Raw genomic sequence first — 18,878 nt, 5'->3', positions numbered from 1 at the left:
ACTACCACTAGGCGATTTAGCTCAACTGCGGTAGTGAAGATACAAACTAAAGCTACATCAAACCCTAATCACCAAGACTCTTCTAAGCTAAATGAAATGGTCCAGGAAATACACAAGGACAAAAAGTGGAAGGGGTCAGATTCAATATGCTTTATAAATATGACCCTTGTTGCCCGGATACTTTACAATGACGGTGGACCCGACCCCAAGGTTAATTGCCCAACTAATTACGATATTGGAGAGCCATTTATTACGCGGCACAGCTGGAATATTTCAACATTTCAAAGGCATCATTAACGCTGGCAGTTCGACGGGTTCTTAAGCTGAATAAAATCGTCCGCCCTTAACCCCTTCAATTCGGTGGCTTATATCCCTGGTATATTCTCGTTAACTCCAGACGATTTCATTCAGGACTTTTAGGACTGGAGGGGTTAGATATTGCCTTCATATAGTTCACTACGAGAGAGAGAGAGAGAGAGAGAGAGAGAGAGAGAGAGAGAGAGAGAGTCATCAGGGGGACGGGGTTATGTAGAATAAAATATAAGGTGAGTATAAGCATGAAGGAAATATGGAAATATGGGTGTGGAAGGGAGGTACACTGACATAACTGGAAAGGGATTAGGTGGGAGGGAAAGGGACATGGCTGTGAAAGAGTGTCAGGAATATGAAGGGAAGGTGGAAGGAAGAGCGACAGGTAAAGAAGTAATGTAAGTAGGTGGAAGAGAGAAAGAGAGGTAGGCAGGTAGGTAGCTGGTAGGTAAACAGGTGGAGGAACATGTGAGGAGGAGGAGAAGGAGGAGGGAGACAGGAAGAGGAGAAACGAGGGTGAGACAGAGTAAAAATTTAAAGGCGTGAAACTTAATAATACAGGTAAGGAAAAGATAGCTTAAAGGAGGGAATGAACAGAGAGAGATGAGTGAAAGGAAAGCAGATGACGAAAAGAGCGAAAAGGAAAGAAGATAAGGGAAGAAAACAAAATGCAAACTGAGAATGAAGAATGAAAGGAAGGCAGAAGGAAAAAACGCGAAGGACAAATATAGAGAAGGAAAAGTGAAAACAAAAACTATTATTTATTAACACACAAGCTCGAAAGGACCAATAATTTCCGTGCTGTTTGGTTTCCTATGTACACCTTTGAAGGTGAGAGAAAAGAAAGAAGACAAGGGAAAGGAAAGAGTAAAAAGGAAAGTAGGTGAATGAAAACAAAGTACAGCAGGCAGTGGAAAGGAAAAGATTGAAAGGGAAAGCAGTAGAAGGACAGCAAAGACGAGCAGACAGGTGGAAGGAAATGGTGAAAGGAAAACAAGGGAGGGAGGGATACTGCAGAGGGTGGGGGGGGGAGAAGAGAAGGGAAATAGGCGACCGACAGCAAAAAATAGAATACAGAGGGAAAGAGAAAGTGAAATGAAGAGAAAGCCAAGAACAGGTCTGGGAGGGAAAGACTGGAAATGAAAGGAAGTGAGAGCAACAGTCGACAGAAACCTCGGCTAAACGCACACAGGCAAGGAGAATATAGAAGCGTGATAAGGCAGTAAGGAGACACGTAATGGCTGATGGTGAGCTGTGTAGACAGGAGGGGGAGGACTGATTAAGGGGGAAGGGGCTGACGGGGGAGTGATAGGGACAGGAGGGAAGCGGGTGATATGGGCGGCAGGGTCAGGAGCGGTGAGGCTGAGGGGGGAGATATAGACAGGATGTGGAAGTGAAGCAGTGAGGGAGGAAGGAGGAAGGAGAAAATAGTGACAGACAGAGGTAGGACGTGGGAAGAGGAAGGGGAAGAGGGTGGCAGGGGTGAGACAGGGAAGTAGGAGGGGTAGAGGTGAGATAGGAAGGAAAGGGAAAGGGTGGAAAGAGGAGGGATATAGACAGGGTGTGAGGTGTAGGAAAAGAAAGGGAAAAGGGTGACAAGGGTGAGACAGCGAGGTAAGGGGAGGGGGTAGATAGGGGACTGGTAAGATGAAGGGGAGGGGGAGGTTAGCACAGGAGTGAGACAGCCAGAGGGAGGGGGAGGTTAGCATAGGATTGAGACAGACGGTGGGAGGAGGGAAGGTTGCAGGGGTAGGAAAGACTGGGTAGGTGAGGGGGGAGGGTAGGAGTGAGAGAGACAGACAGACAGAGGGAGAAGGGGAGAGAGGGGTGAAGGTTAATACAAGAGTGAGATAGTCAAGTGCAAGGAAGGGGAGGGGAGCTAAGGAAATAGGGGGAATGGGGGATAGAGATCAGAGGAAGGAGGCATTATAGGTATGAAACAGATAGGGGAAGGGAAGGGTGCAAAAAGGGAAGGGAAGGGGTGTGGAGGGGAGCGGAGGGATGAGGTGCAAAGGGAAGGGAAAGTCGGAATGCAGAACGGGAGGGGGTGTAGAGAGAAGGGGAAGGGTGTGATGGAAGGGAAGGGAATTCGGAGGGGAGGAGATGGAGGGGAAGGTGTGAGGAGGGAGGGGATGGATGCAGAAGGGAAAGGAACGGTACAGCAAGATAGGGGCGCAGTGGAGGGGGTGGGGGGAGTAAGAGAGAGAGATTTGTATAGGAATCAGACAGACAGGGCAAAGAGGAGTGTCGGGGAGAGAGGAGAAGGGAGAGGGAGAGTAGGGATAGAAAGGGGAAGGGAGAAGATGCAGAAAGAAAGGCAGGGAGGAGTTAGTACAAGAATGAGACTGACGGTGGAAGATGGGGGAGGGAGGATAAAAGGGGTCGGGGGAGGGAAAGAGATAGGGGAGAGGGGAAGTGTGCAGAAAGAGAGATAGGGGGAGGTTAGTATAAGAATCAGACAGGAGGGCAGAAAGGAGGAGGAAGGGAGATAGGATGGCGGGAGGGGAAGGGAGGGTAGACAGACAGGGGGAGGAAGGGAGGGATTGGTGTAGAGGGAGGGGGTCCAGTCAAGTCCTGCCAGAGTTGTATTTATAAAGGATCCAAACAAATTTACAGGATACCCAAGTCTCCATCACTTATCGTTTTCTTTTTCGCGTTGTCACTTATACTCACTAATTTGCTTGTGTGAAGTTGACAGATGTATAAGTGAAGACAAAATGCATACACAATAATATACACATATCGGGATCGTTTTCTAAGTGGTTTTGGAGATTCCGTAGCACCTTTTTCTTGGCGATTTATTCCGCACATCACACCCCACTATCCTCCTGCATGATACTGATACAAACCACGTTAATACTTAAATGATATAAAGGTATGGAAGTGTAAATGAAAACTAAAGCGATAAGGCGAATGAGTTTCGTACCCAACCTACGCCACCTTAGTATCCTCCTGCATATTGCTGACTCAAACTTGATATGTAAACGATATAATGGTGTGGAAAGTGTCATTAGGAAAACAAAGTCGGTAAGAAGAATGCGCTACGTAACCTCGAATGTCTCTTAAGCTTACGAGACTTTATAAATACATCCACACAGAGGTAGAGTTGCCGTCGTTCTGTTCACCCCATTCGTCCCATTTCGAGCCGGCCCAGTGTCGGAATGTTTCGTCCGCCCCCGCCGCCGCCCCCAGCCGAAGCAGCGCGGTAAACTTCACAGGCGAGCGATTGTTTTTGGCGATTGTGTGATTAGGCGAGACGCAGGTGCACGCCGCGATTTTCAACCCTTTCAGCTTCATGACGTATTTTTATTTGATCTTGCTGTCTCCGGACGATTTTCGATTCAGAGTTGTTGTTGATGATAGTGATAACGATGGTGATGATATGCACACCGCGATTAAACTCCAGTACGCTGATCTGCGATATTTCTAATCTTGCTATTTCTAGTCGATTTTATTTGTGATAGTCTTCAATCTAATTAAAATTGTTATCCAGACGATATCATTTTCAACTCTTCACTCCGATGAAGTATTAAACCTTGCTGTCTCCAGCTAACATTACTCAGTTTAAGATAGATCTTTCCAACTGCAGGGTTAGATATCGCCTTCATTAACCCCTTCAAACCATTTTTATTTTGCTATTTGAGAACATTATTCAGTTTGGGAAGGACCTTTAGTAGTAATGAGGTTAACGAATCACTGCACCAAATCCCTTCACCTTCAAGTGTCTCTTAAGTTATATAAATTCGTCTAAGAATCATAATAAAAAAGTCATCGGAGTGAAGCACGAATTCTCTCCCAGTCTAAACAAAATCGTCAGGTGTCAGTGAGAATAAAAACGAAAATGTACATCATCGGAGTGAAGCGGCCTAATAAAAAGAGTGCTCAGCGTATGGCAAGAGAGTGGAGGCGGGTTGGTCGCTTGGCTGGCTAGAGTGTGTACAGCGCCGCCAAGTGACAGGTTGGAGAAATAGCCCGAATCTCGTTTTCATTATTCTTAGTGTCGGCCAAGTCCCCCCGCTATAAAACATTCGGCGACTCCCCCAACCCCGCCACCGCCAGACACCACCGCCACCTGCATTGTGATCCATTATTTTGACTATTTTCACGGACATATAAGCTCCCATTATTCTACACTGTTTTCACAGTTATCTAGCCAACTATTTTGCATTTGGGGTATTCTAGGTGCCATCGTAGCACCTCTTCCTTAGCGATTTATTTTCAGTTTTATTTATATCGCTCTATCGACATAGTTTGCATCAGTAATATACAAGAGGATACTGAGGTTTAGTACACGGAATAAATGGCTACGGATGATGTGCTACGTTATCTTCAAAAGCTCTTAAAATACGATCTCTATTTTCACAGACCTCGAGGCATCCATTATTCTACATTTTATTTTACATATCTTCATTTCACATTATTTTCACAACTCTCCAGCCCCGCATCATTTTGTATTTATTTCCTCTCTAACCTCCTCTCCCTCTCAATGCCAATCCATCCTCATCATGATGCAACAACACTGATCACTGACGGGGGATGGGCATCGTTTTTCATTTCTTCTCGTTCATGGTCTCTTCATACTGATCTATCCGCAGTATTATCCAAACTGATAACTCGGGTGGTGTGTGTGTGTGTGTGTGTGTGTGTGTGTGTGTGTCATTTCGTCTCGTACTTTTTTCACTCGTAATACCAGTCTGCCCACATAATATGCCAACTGGTAACCTACTCCCGTGTTTCATTTCTCTTCGTCCCCTACTCCCCATATCTGTATACTCATATTATCATACTACCCGATTACTGACTAATGTGTTTCATTTCTTTTCGTCACATACTTTGACCCGGTATCACTCATCTCACATCATCCTACAACGTGATGTGTTTCATTTCTTTTCGTCTCTACTTTGAATCCTTGTGTCAGTCTGGCCACATTATAATACATCTTGATAAATGATTGCATGTTTCATTTCTTTTCGTCTCAGCTCAGTCTACTCGCATTATTTTACAGCCTACAAATTAACTAATGGTTGCGTTTCATTACGTTTCGTACTTTGACTCAATATCTCTAACACATCATAATGTAACTAATAATAGATTGTTTCATTCCTTTTCGTCGTATACCATAGGCCCTCAGTATTACACTAACTCAAATTATAATACAATCTGATAAATGATTGATGTGTTCCATATATTTTCGTCTCAAACTCTCCTTATACTCGCATTATTTTACAACCTAATGACTGATTATCTGTTTCATTTCTTTTCGTCCCATATTTTAACGCGATATACTCACAACCTGACATTAACTCATACGTTCCATATATTTTCGTGCGGGTAAATATTGATATCTATATGCAGCAACGTAGTCATAATTTAATACCAGTCCCTACACATCATAAACAAATTGATAACTGGCAGATAAGACTGGGGTTTCATTTCTCCTCCCTACCGACAGGACTCTTCTTCACTTCCTTCCTTCTTCCTCTTCCCCTTCCATTATCTACCTGCCCTTCCTTTTTCCTCTCCCTCCCTTTCAATTCCTTTACCTCCCTGCGCTCCCTTCCTCCCCACTCTTCCTCCACGCCTTTCCTTCCCATTCTTACTCCTCTTATTTCCAACCCTTGATCTTCCTGCCCTCCCATCCTTATCCACTCTCCCCTCCCCTCCTGTCACCTCCACAGTAAATACCGACACCCATATAAGATAAATTACTCGTAAGCTATTCATTATAAATTCATCCACGTCAGCAACAGATTGATCACTCACTAGCGCTGTTTTGATTCATATTCTCTATCATTCAGAAGGAACTCATCAGGATGTATTTCAGGCGTCCCTCTCATCTAATGGTAGATATATGAACACTGACTCGCTATACATCTATCTACATCATATATCGATTAATCACTGACATCTGTGTACTCTATAATGTTAATTTTTCACTCCACCTATGCATTAACTTAGACACCTGTATGCATTAAACCACACCGTAAATCTTAATATCTCTACACGTCATCACTAAATTAAAACTCAGCTCCTCTCGGTCGAATTATTAAAACTGAGTACGCGGAAGCGAAGGAGGGTATTATACGTTTTAAAATGCCAGTTAGGATCAGAAAGGTTAAAATACAGTCCGTCTTACACAGCGGCATAATCAACAAAGTCGTGTAGTGATGTCAGGTGTAATAATGCAGACGAATGACTGATGAATAAAAGCGTCTGGCGTTACTTGCAACAGACTACGAGAGCTGTCCCAATCATGAGAAGGTTCACCAGTGAAGATGATGATGATGATGATGATTATCCTGTTAGTGTTTGTCCTCGTCTGGCAATAAACACTGAGACCCTTACGCAGTACTGAGTACGTTACGGACCACAACGCCAAGTCGCCAGCCAGACCATGACATTTTTATTATTTTATTTTTTATTTGCATTCTTGGCACTTGGGCGATTCTGTTCATCTTAGGTAGGATCTGTACTGAAGGGGTAAATGCTGTCAAAAACCTCTCCAATTGGATATACCTTCTTTATACTGAATAAAGTCGTCCGGAGACTGCAGGAAATTTCATTACTATGGCGCTTTCCAGAAATTAACAACTATGGTAATGACAAGAATAAACTAGTCATCGTACTGAAGTGGCCATACGGTGGAAGAGGTTGGATTAAGCATGCGGCGGTGTGGTTTCAAAATAGCCGGAACACAAATAATAATCGTAGTGAAGTGGCTAACATAAAACAAATACGTCATCGGACTGAAGTGGCCAAACAAACGGTGGAGGAGGTTGGGTCAAGTATGCGGCCCTGTAGTGTCCAATCCCCCGGCTAAGACACACCCGACGCCCTCACCTCCATCGCTGTGTTAAAACCCGGCCTGAAAATATGTGAATCCAGGTATCAAGGGCTATTCACATGCTCCGAAACCTGACCTAAGGATTGGAGTGGAGGGGAGGGGCGGGGGAGAGCGATGGGGGGAGTCGGAGGAACCAGAGAGCAGGGGTATGGAAGGGACGAGGTAGGAGGGATGAGGGTAGGAGTGGTGGATGGGAGGGATGGGAAAGGAAGAAAGAGGGAGCAGGTGGGAGGGATGGAGGAGGGAGGACAGGGGGAGTAGGTGGAAGCGACTAGGGAGGAAGGGGGAGAGGTGTAGTGCCTGGAGGGAGTAAGGAGTCGGAGGCTTGGAGAGAAGGAGGGAGGGAGGGCGAGGTCATATGACCCTAATTTGGTGAAATAACTTCTATAAAACACAATCCACTTCGAAGTTTACTCAGCACGCTTACTATCTGGATCATAAAACAATTTCGTCCATCGAACGTAATGATAATGCGCCAGCAGCAGGTGGGTCGGTGGAGAGTGAAATAACGTGCAACGAGGCCTGATAAAATAATATAATATATGCAAGACGCGGGGTGGCTGGGAGGCGGGGTGGGGGTGCGAAAGGTTAATCCTCCGTAGTGGTGGAGGGAGGAGGATGGCGGGAGGGGAGGGGTGGGGGGAGACGTTGGTAGGGTGGGGGTTGGGCATTAGGGCGGGGGCAGGCAGGGAGAGGGGTGGGGGTGAGGGTCAGGAATGCCGGGGCGACCACTCTGATTCTTCCCAACGCTGCTGCCTGGCTGCCCTCACCCGCACTCACACCATACACCTTAAAGGGCCTCGGGTCGTATTCTTAAGTGATAGACTTCATAGCACCTCTTCCTTAGCTATTTATTTTACATATAACACCTTAACATGATCTTGTATTCTATTTATATCGTTTTATGATTCAGTTTGCACCAATAAAGTTCAAGAGGATACTAAGATGTAAAGTACAGAATAAATCGCTCAGGCAAAGGTGTCACGAAGTCTCCAAAGCACTCAGATCGGAATCGGATGGGTCGTATTCCAAGATGCGTTGGAAATTTCGTTGTGCCTCATCTTCAGCAAGTTTCTCACATCACACCTTAATTCTCTTATTATGTTTGGTTACTGATGTAAACTGTCGAAATCAACAGGGAAACGTAACATACAACTGAACGCATGGGGTAAGATGGAGAAATTTTAGATTGAGGAAGAGGTGCTATTAACTCTCCTGTGCCACGTATAATACGCGACGTTCAGATGCAAACTGTCCAGTCGCATAGGTTCGAATAAAAGCTGGAAAAATACTCCGCTTCATTGCACCATCTTCTAGCTATTCACTTATCGTTCATTTTTATTATTATTATTACTACTGCTACTACTACTATTAGTACTACCACTGTGTCTGACGCTGAAACACGGAGTGTTCAGAACTTGGTCAAGTAAAGCGGGGTGTTCTTCAAAGTTTTACCACGACCTAAGTTGCACGGTCGAGCAATATGTCATCAGAATATGTCAGATTCCGATCTCCATGTGACGAGGCCCGCACATTCACCCTCAGTGTTTGCTACCCAAGTAATTCTGATAACCGACTACATCCATATGATTTTATGGGAATAGTTTCATTTGCCGACACAGCCAAATATGCATTCATGTTATGTCTACTAAAGAAAACTACTAACTTCACTCCGTAACAGAAAACCTTGCCACTTCAGGGGAAGCTACGTAAAATTACTCTAACATTCCCCCCCCCCCCCTAGCTGCCTTCTATCACTTCAAATCTCACTTTTCCGACTCTTAATTTGGTGACAATATTTCCCTGAGTGCTGTGGCTGGTTGCTGGATAAGTTATGCGCATGGAGGAAAAATGCTATGAAGGCAGGCTAGCGCATTACTTTTCCCCCATCTCTGATCACACACATCATCTACATATAAATTTGCTTGTTCTAATATACTTTACGTATACTGTATAATATTAATCCAGAAGTACCATGGAATGTGAATTACTCCAATCATAGATCGGTGGCGATGATAAGGACTACATGTGAAACAGTAGACACAGACCTGAATTTATCTAACTGGCGGATCGGACGACTCAACAAGAGAAAGCCGTGATGCGGTTTGGGGAAGTTAACACTGAAATAGGAGTTGCCCTTTAGTGGCTGCGGCCGCTGCAACCTCAAACCAGGACATCTTGAGCAACGCATCGTACCCATCGCATCTCAACACGCAGCCAATGAAACAGGAACCCTCTCGTAAATTACACGTCATATACTGTACATCCACTACTGGTGACGGACGCCTTCATACGGTGGCACTCATATAACCCGGCGGCTCCACTACCCAGCTATGTGTCCTTTAGTTCCCTCCTCGTCTCTCTAAAGGATGATTGTCAACTACAAGAGGGCAAATTCAGCCTGCAGTCCACCGGGTTCATGCTTCAGATGAGCCTCAATACCGTCTTAACTTAGTGTTATACAGGATTTTCAGAGGATGAGCTGGGGTAAAAAGTCCGCCTAACATTTCTATTTTTCTTCTCGCATACCTCTGCTGGCTTATATTTTTATACGCTGGCAAGTGATGACTGAAATGCGTTAGGGAGGAAAGTGACGGTCACGTTCTGTTAATTAAGCGCAGTGGAATTTTAGGACAAATATTGTCCGACTGTACTTTGGGTACCATCGTTTACCTACTGGCTCATAGCCGCAAAGCTCATAGGTCTTGAATTACAGCCCCCTCCTTTATCAGTTTTAGCAAAGGTCCTAAAATTACATACATGCATACTCCTGCCACTAAACGGGCAAGAATTAATGTCTAATACTTTAGTGTCCCATAAACATTTTCATCCTATTTCCACCTAAAGATGAAATGTAGTACAGTGCAGAAACAGGGGAAGAGTTCCTTCCTCATCCCATATTTCATCCAAAATGGGCTTATTCTCTCCATAGCCTGTGATACATTCCACTACTGTATTATAAAAAAAAAAAAAAAAAAAAAAAAAAGTTACAATAGGGATTTGGGAGGCTGTAAGATTAGATCGTGGAGAAATGAATCTGAACATACCAAACTGAATTAAATGACATGACTTAATGAAACATTAAAAGAAGTACAATGGGTTAACAGGAAGGCAGCAATAGATAACAAAAAATACCAAAACACTCGTTTACATACAAATAGTGAGCGAGACATATACTGTCACTGCTTGAAAGTACCGTAAACACAGAACCTCACTTTATCCTTCATTCTACTCATGCCCAGTATCTTCCCCCAATCCAAACAGTAGCCTATATTACTCATAAAGTGGGCAGACTTATTTACTCTTACCTTTCTATTAATCTCCTGAAACCAATACTCTGCTCTCTAGAACTCTCAGATCACATTGTGGATGTCAGTGGTGAGATGTAGCCACTACAATGGGATTAAGGGCAGAACCAGGTACCATTCACAGCTCAGAGTTGAGTGGCTGCATGGGATGAATGTACAGTACTGCTTCTCCTCGCGTTGAACACTAGAAGTACAGTAGAATGATCGACACAAGAAGTAGTAGGATAAAAACATCATTACAGTATTGTTTAAACCATTCCCTGAACCCCACCCCCACCACACACTCACACCAATGTACAATCTGAACCTCCAACTGGATCCCACTCCAGTAAACTGTTTGCTATAATATGGTACTGTTTATAGTGCTGCACTGTGTTGACAAATCTACTAGTGCGTGGGAAAACAGGAGTTTCAGGGAAAGGGCTGCCTAGTTCATATCCAGAGTGAACTTTTACCAAAGTATTTCCGAATTTACCATACCTTTTCACCACTCCTACTCTTATAGATGTTGTTTTACACCTCATTGATGAATTAACTCTACGCAAAGTAGCCTGGGTATTTACGAATCTGATTTAAATTTCATGGGTAGCATAAAGAATGGTAGAAAAATTATTTTTTTTTTAAAGAAATGTTACAAACATCTTGATGTTACAAAATTCAAATTTGTTGGCATTACCAGAAGAGTACACTCACAAACTGTTTAGCTGGAACATGATCCATAGCAATAGAACTGTGGTGGCTCAGGGTCAAAAGACTGACACCAAGTAGTCACCAAGACTGCTCAATATCCATCTTCACTTGAGAGTTCTATGCTGAGTGAGTACCAATGAAATGCTATGAGTGATGGAAAAGGCTACCCACTCCTTTCAAGGAGAGGACATTTTTTTTTTTTTTTTTTCTGAGAGGATTTATTGGTTTTTAAAACACTTGGTAATTCACTCAGTAATGGCATCTACCACTACAACTTCACAAAAGGTACAGTACTAGATCCACAGAAAATGTGGTGATTGTTTCCCCTCTCTTCAAGTGGCAACACTGCAAAGCACAGACATGACAACAAAATAAATTTCAGACACAGCACCTCCAGTTGGAAATCTGCCATTCAAGACAGCCTCTCAAACATGCTTCCATAGCACATCTTCTCCTTTCCTTGAAGAGCGTGTGTGCGCTCACACACACACACACACACACACAAAATACCCTCCCCATTCACCACCCACCACTGAGTCCAGTCCCATTCCTCTTACCTGACCTGACTTCCACTCATCCAGACTTACTACCAACCCTCTTACTTATCATTTCTGGTGTCCTACTCCCAAAATGCCAAGGTATGCAAGATGTGTTGATGTTTGTCATCACCCTCTCTAAAAACCTCATCCCCTCATGGAAACATCCCAACAAAGAATGGTCATGACAGCTGCTGCTTTATCCTCACATGCCTCACACTCTAATTCACTTCCCTTTCCCTTCCTTCTCACTCACCAACATGCTGTTCCACTCTCTTTTGTCATATCATATAAAGATTCCTTTTGTCTAATAATTACCTCAATCTTCCTTTCCAAGTCTTTGGTATCGTATCTCTGAGCATTCTTTTGAATGCTCAGAGATATGATACCAAATGCATTCTTTTGAATGTGCCCATACCATCTCTGTTATAATTCTTATTAACATATCATTTATAAAGGCTCCAACATGCTTCAGCCTATCTATCCATCTCTTCGGTAATTCCATATCTACACCTGCAGTTGTAATGAAACCCTACAACCAAGAAACTTTTCTCACATTCACTTAGGAAGCTACACACTTGCTGCTGGGAAATGTCTCATAATTTAAATTAGAAATCAAACAGTGCATCTAATACTGTACTGTATCCTGCCACAAGCATGAACACAGGACCACCTACAGAAACCAATCTGAATAAATAGTTGCATCTACATGCCAAATATGAATTATCCTACTAGTGGTGTTAGTAATACAGTGTAACTAAATGAAATTGGTAAAAAAAACTTTATTAACACCCTTACAATGAGTATTTACTTTTACAAAACATAAAAAAGTGAATTATTAGTCTACATATACTCAAACAGGCATGGTAACATAGTAACACAGCTTTGTCAATGAACTATAGACTCATACAAAACACACATGCCAACATATAATAAGTTACTACACTACAGTTTGCAACATACTACCATTCACATGTAATACAATCATCATACATTTTCAACAAAGCCAATCACTCTAATTTACATTCTGATAATCAGCTATTATACAGTAATTCCTCTTAATTCCAACCCTGTCACTGTACCTGGGTAGAAATAAAAAGGGAATACTCTATTGTACAGGCTCAATTGTATGCTGAACAGTAAAATAATACTGACAATAAATTGCTGGAGATACTGATATTCCATTTCTGCTTCTTCCAGCTTTCCAAACCTTTCTTCTTAGTTGAAATGTATCAATGTTTGTCTTGGATGTGCAAATAAACAACTGCAAGAGCATGTATTACTACTAAAGAAAATTTAATACAGCACTTCCAAGGTGGTGGGGATAGACAAAAGAACTGACACAGTAATGGGTTGAAAATAAAATGAATTTACTGTCTTCAGAAAATATCATATTACAAAATGAAATACTGTACTCCACTGTTACTGTTGCACAGACATCATCATCATATCCCAGTTTCCCATTATTAGAAAAGTGAGAACCGGGATGTGCCAAATGGCAGGGTTGGGGGAGGAGAATGATCCTCCAGTTAGTGAACTACAGTAATACTCAGGAAGTCCTAGCAAGCTAATGCAAATGACTAAGCACACAGTCACAATAACATACATATGATAATCTAACTTTCCACTTATTTAATTTTTCTTCATCTTCATGAAGTATGGTAGTTTTAAAAATGTAAACTTATTTATTTTATCCAATTCCCAGGAGTTGGTCAAATTAGACCCTGACACCCTCCCCCCAAATCACACTCATTTTGGTAAATCCCTAACTGGGCAAGATCAACAAGCATGAAAAGGAAAATACTGTGCAACAGAAGAATGTAATGAATAAGGAAATATTAATGAATACATGGAGAAATATTAGTGCCAACTTTAACATATAGATGTGACACTACAGTGTGGCATGAAAATGAAAAGAGTGAGAGCAGTGGAGATGGGACTGCTGAGAAATGTATGTCTAGTAGAGAGAGTGGATAGGATACAAAATGCGATTCATGAAAGATGTGGAGTGAGGAAGTGTGTGGACACTAGAATTGAAAAAAGAGTCTACTGAAATGGTATGGTCATGTGGAGAGAATCGATAACAATAGTGGTGAAAAAGCTATATCTGAGTGAATTTGAAGGAGGGAGAAGGCAAGGTAGGCCATGGAGAAGGTGGAGGGATATGGTGGATGAATGTGTGAGGACGAGAGGTATGGAAGTCTGTGAGGCTAGGGGAGTGGCAAGAGATTGTGCTGGCTGGATGAATGTTGTGAGAAGTGCACGATCAGGGATTTGGCACCCCTTTTAACATACGGCATTCAGATTGACTCTATCGGATAAGTTTATGTGAAGTTACAGAATGTGGTGAATGTTTTTGGCGTATCAGATAGAGCCAGGATTCTGGGGGCTTGAATGATGAGTGAATGGAAGCATGGCCCACTGGACTGGGCAAACTTGGGCTGTCTGGATGTTGCTACTCTCACCCTGCCCTAGGGTGGGAAAGGAGGTATGGATGATAATGATGATGAATTAATGATTATAAAAGAATGTGTACTGTATCAACTCTCAGCCCTTTCAGCCTGAGGATAACTTTTAAATATAATTCTTGCAGTCTCCAGATGACTGTATTTAACTTAGGAAAACACCCTGGAAAAGCCAATGCTAGTGTAGGCTACAATCAAACTCCTCACATTTGAAAGTTCCCTCCTAAACTGAACAAAACTGTTTAGAAATAGCACGAATATATTATTTAAAAGATGTCACTCGACTGTGTGGGTTACTACTGCACAATGAAAACTGGTGGGTATTCCTAACTACAGTATTATAATACTGTAACTTGTGATGCTGGTATCAAGACGACTGACAACACAACAGATAAATACTGTACCAATGTACAACTCTGGAGATAATACAATCCACTGATTATCATACTGCCATGCTGGTAAACAAGCAATGAACTGGATTTTAATCTCACAATAAATAAAGAACAGTAGATTTTTAAATGTTGGAATTTGAATAAAAACAATGTAGAATTAAAGTAGTTTGATAATTACGAAGTTACACTAGACTCTCGCTTTAATGGACCTCAGGAGACTGGATATCAGAAGGGATTTCCATTGGCTATAATGAACAATGTCCATTAAATGGGGCACAATGAGTCGCAATAAATACGTTCCCTACCCTTTTTACTACAACATGATATGAAACTGCCCTCTCCCCACTGTCACTGCTGAGTTATAATAACAGACTAAAGTAATACCATGCTAGTCATGAAGAAGTGCCATAATAGGAATGTGAAATAAGCTGCAAATAGGAGAAAATATTAGCAAAGTTTATGTAAAATGAGCATAGTTTTCATTTTTAGCGTACTCATATATTTTCAAACGTGCTTGAAATCCCACTTCAGAGGGGACAATATAACAGATTATCGGATCAGGCTTCCCCCCAGTTAGTCCATTATAATAATGCAAGGATCTACTGTACTGTAGAAATACCTGTACGGTACTTGCATAATTGAGAATGTTATTCATTAGCTTTCCATATCCTACTACAGTACAACATAGCATTCTCCTCTTTCATTCATCTACAGTATTTGCCTTATACAGTACTAATGGACCACACTAATGTAGTTAAACCCTTTCAGTCCAGTTATGTAACTTACGCTCTGTTCTTGCTATTGTTACAATTTATTCTTGCTGCTGTCAGATTATACCGGTATTATTTAGCTTAGGAAGAGCCTCCGTGAAGACTAGTCTTCATTATCCCCTCCAGTACAAAAAGAATCTCCATCCATCCTTCCATCATCCAATCCTACATTGCCCCATGAGGAACGTAGGAGCCAGGGGCTAGGCAGTTGGTCCCAACATTTAAGATGGGAGTGAATCTCTAAAGCTAAAAAAAATATAAAATAAAATAAATAAATAAAATAAAACTTTCTGGAGATTGCTGGATTAAAATGAGCAAGTACAAAATTACTACACTGATAAGGAGCCATGTGGTAGGTGGGGGCGCTCACCATCCACTCACTCAATGTAGTGCTGCTCTCGGGTATCTACCCTTTCCTCTCCTCCATCCTTCTTTCCATCCATCCTCTTCTGTCTTTCTTTCCTTCAGTCTTTTCTCATCCTTCTGCCTACAGGTGACTTTACACCCCCTCTTCCATTTTTCTTTCCTTCATTCTTTCCTCTCCCTTCTGCCTGTGGGTGACTCTACACTGAGTGACAAGCCAAATGGTTTCCTGTACACAAAGAAACCATTTACTGTACTACGCTGAGTGGTAACCATACAACCAAATTTTGGCCCCTGGTGGTTTAGTGGGCAATGACGGCACTCCAATCGGACTGAGCCGGTGAAGGTTTATATATATGGGGTGATTGGGGTTTATTGCTCATGTAATGTCACTCAGAGATGAGTCAGGCTGGGCACTCTCATCTTAAATGTCAGGACCAACTTGCCTAGCCCCGGGCTCCTACGCTCCTCATGGGGCAATGTAGGATTGGATGATGATTAATGAATGAAATAAGGAGCCATCACGGCCATAATATATTGCTTTGCTAAAATCTACAAGAGTGAAGCACCTCACATCCAAAAAACATTTGTGAACCACTGATGGACATAACTGCTCCAAGAAAAGCTGCTGTATCTAAAACGATATCACTGGACTTAAAAAGTTAAGTCTATATTAGAGGAATATTAAGAACATATATATTACACACTTTTTTGGACAGCACTGGCTCTAAGATTGTCATGTTTAAAATAGGAACTGATTAGACTAGCGTGAAGAGAATCAGGATTGGAAAAATATATTCATAAACTTATTTCTACGTTCAGGTAAAACTGCATAACTAATACAACATTCATTCAGGGAAGTACAGGTATACTAAACCACTTGTATGTATGTCTGCATTATTAACCATACAAGTAATTCAACGTTGTGCATACAATAAAAAAATATGAATGATGTCAAGGTGTTCCCTACATACAACATACCTAAACATATGCACAACAAAACAAACATGCAGTTTACCTGAAATACTCAAATCTCATGAAAAACAAGTTGTTGTAAATATCGTAACTTTGTCCCATGGAATCCCACTGTAGTGAAGATACAGTCATGATAAAATATTAAATACAGAGGATTCCACAGATCAGTTTCACAATATGTGAGACTCAGGTGATGAGCTTAATTATCATGTTTTGGTATCACTCAGTACTACTACTAATAATAATGCAGTATATCACTAAGAAATTAACACCCTATCCTTTGTTTTATTCTTTGTCATCGTTCCCCAATTTTCCATTTTTCATATAGAATGGAAGCATGGCCCACTGGACTGGGCGAATTTGGGCTGTCTGGACACTGCTACTCCTCACCCTGCCCTAAGGTGGGAAAGGATGTCCGGATGATGATGATGATGGGACGATCTGCTATGTACACAACCTTCTGAGCTCATCTAGGACATGATCTTTCTGGAGACATTTGGGAAATGGTTTGCTGCCTTAACCCGTTAACTGTGCATGGCGGTTTTTTGGAGGTGTCCGTGGTGCACAGACACAGGGGTAAAAATGAAATTTCCCAAAGGCCAAATTTTGTCTTACGAATTGAAAGAACACATGCCAAAGTATATAGTAACGAAATATTAGCTCAATATTTACCTTGGTAAAGCCATGGATGAACATCGAAGTGTCTGATTCCCTATTGGAATGTACAGTTTTCATCTTCGTTTTCTTTTTTGGTTTCAGTTTTGAAGGCTCAAACATACTTGCATGGGTCGGCCTTGGTCATCATGGTACTATATTCGAAATTCACCTGCGCAGCCAGGGCTGTATTGAGCAGTCGCACTTGGAACAGCCCAGGCTGTATAAAGCAGTTAACGGGTTAAACGGGTTGTTACATGATCAGATCCTCTTCTGACTGCTTATTCTGGTCTCATACTGCACGTGATTGCAGCTCTGTACTGAAATCCAGCATTAACTGCAAGCTGGCTGTACTGTAAAATATGACGCAATGTGCTTTGGAAACCTAGCCTTGAGCCTTTGCCCTTCAAAGGGGGTAAAATGGGATGGGCTTTTACCATATCATTAAGGTATATAATCTCAGCTTAGAATTACTGATTTACTTGGAATTATGAAGCTGTCTCTGACATTCACTTCAAATCATTTAATCATTAATCTAATAATTCTAATTACAATTCAGCATTACGAGGAAAAAAAAAATTACAATAGCAGTGCTCTACCTGTAAGAGAAACTTAGCAAGTGATTATTTTCATGAATACTCTTTGGCCAACTAAGAGATAACTCCAGCCAACACAAAATTATTAAGTTAATGAAGAGAAACAGCCTTATTATTAGGACTAGTATTCATACCCGATAGAAAATTATCTACGACAAGAATCTCTCTCATTTGCGCCTAACTGATATCCAGTTAGAACAACTTTTTTCTTTTCTCTTACATTCCAACCTGCATTGTTATCAACATCAGTACTAGTAGTCCACTTTCAAAACAAATATCTATTACCACATTGTGAATAATAAGCTGACCAAATAACTTAAACTGGAGTACAAGTATACTGTACAAACATGAAAAATTTCAAATGCTTTAAAATATCATTATTCTGCCTACATTTATGACATAGCTACAGAAGGAAAGAGTTACAATATGTTGCTTTGTACAATATAAACACCGAAAAATGTATGGACAGAACAATAAAACATAACTCCTACATCTGACTGACAAATGAAGATGACCAATGACAACATATACCTCATCATAAATATAAAGGCATGGTAAACACTGCTCAAAACTGAGAACAAGAATGGAACAAAATGCTGTGTCTTCTATTAAGTATAATACTAAAACAATAACCATAAAGGCCTTTGATATGCTGTATAAGCTACACCAGAAAACTCACAACCTCAATAAATTTGTATCTTATCACAGACATATCATGTAACTCTTATCATCCTAAATTTTCATCAACCATTACTACTCCAAGTGATGCAAAACCATATCTCTGTACAGTGAACCCTCTATTCTATCAAATTAACTGAATGAAAGCCTAGCCTACGTAAAGAAATATCTACCATTATAAAGCTTTTACTAGAGTAGTGGTACTCAACTATCCTCCAGATGTATGAGACGGAGATTCAATACTTCTGGAAAAGTAAAGTTAAACCATGTGTTTGAAACAGTTACGTATACTAAAACA

The 18,878-nt window shown here is 41.5% G+C and overlaps 1 protein-coding gene across 1 annotated transcript in view; it reads right to left on the bottom strand.

Moving 5' to 3' along the window:
• LOC145418171 (uncharacterized) overlaps nt 1-18,878 on the bottom strand; it is a 73,657-nt gene that overhangs the window by 9,300 nt on the left and 45,479 nt on the right. The window lies entirely within an intron of this gene.

The sequence above is a fragment of the Coenobita brevimanus genome, chromosome 14 (genome assembly GCF_032717465.1).
Source record: "Coenobita brevimanus isolate Jiangsu-jjx chromosome 14, ASM3271746v2, whole genome shotgun sequence".
In the NCBI taxonomy this organism is placed as follows: domain Eukaryota; kingdom Metazoa; phylum Arthropoda; class Malacostraca; order Decapoda; family Coenobitidae; genus Coenobita; species Coenobita brevimanus.
Note: the sequence above shows the minus strand (reverse complement) of the source record. Positions and strands in the feature narration are given on the sequence as shown.